Source organism: Halyomorpha halys, unplaced genomic scaffold (genome assembly GCF_000696795.3).
Source record: "Halyomorpha halys isolate HHAL.00 unplaced genomic scaffold, Hhal_1.1 Scaffold695.1, whole genome shotgun sequence".
Lineage (NCBI taxonomy): Eukaryota > Metazoa > Arthropoda > Insecta > Hemiptera > Pentatomidae > Halyomorpha > Halyomorpha halys.
In genome coordinates, this window is record NW_027112187.1 from 184645 (window position 1) to 185230 (window position 586).

General features: G+C 42.8%; 1 pseudogene; it reads right to left on the minus strand.

The window, feature by feature from the left end:
• LOC136796440 (uncharacterized) overlaps positions 1 to 582 on the minus strand; it is a 3800-nt pseudogene extending 3218 nt beyond the window's left edge.
• Between the last annotated feature and the right edge of the window lie 4 nt (positions 583 to 586).

The window sequence follows — 586 nt, forward strand, 5'->3', positions numbered from 1 at the left end:
CGTCCTTTCGTCGAATGAGTGCATACTGTGGATTTGCTTCCAATAACTCCACTTCTTCAACAGAATCCTCATATTTGCTGTGCTTGACGTTTCGTTTGGCAAATACTGGGCCAGGGGCCAACCATGATGGAAGAGTAACACCATTTGCTGTTCGCCGCTGATGAACGAAAAATCTTTCATGTGGTGTGCAATTAGTTGCAGTACACAGTAATGATCTTATGGCATGAAGTGATTCTTGAAGTACACTTTCCCAATCTTCCACTTTCAAACCTTGCGTTTTAACAGCCAAATTAATGGTCTTCCACAAAGTACCGTTAAGGCGTTCAACCTGACCATTTCCCTTAGGATTATAAGGCGTTGTTCTACCTGTAGCTGCTCCATTTGCATGCAGAAAGTTTTTGACGTCTTTGGACATATACGAAGCCCCACGGTCAGAATGAACAAACGCTGGGGTTCTAAACAAGCAAAAGAGATTCTTCAGACCACAGTAGCACGGACATCATGCCACGCATATGCGAATGGAAAACGCGAAAACTCGTCTATAATGGTGAGAATATAAAAATTTCGAGTTTTGGATGGGATTGGT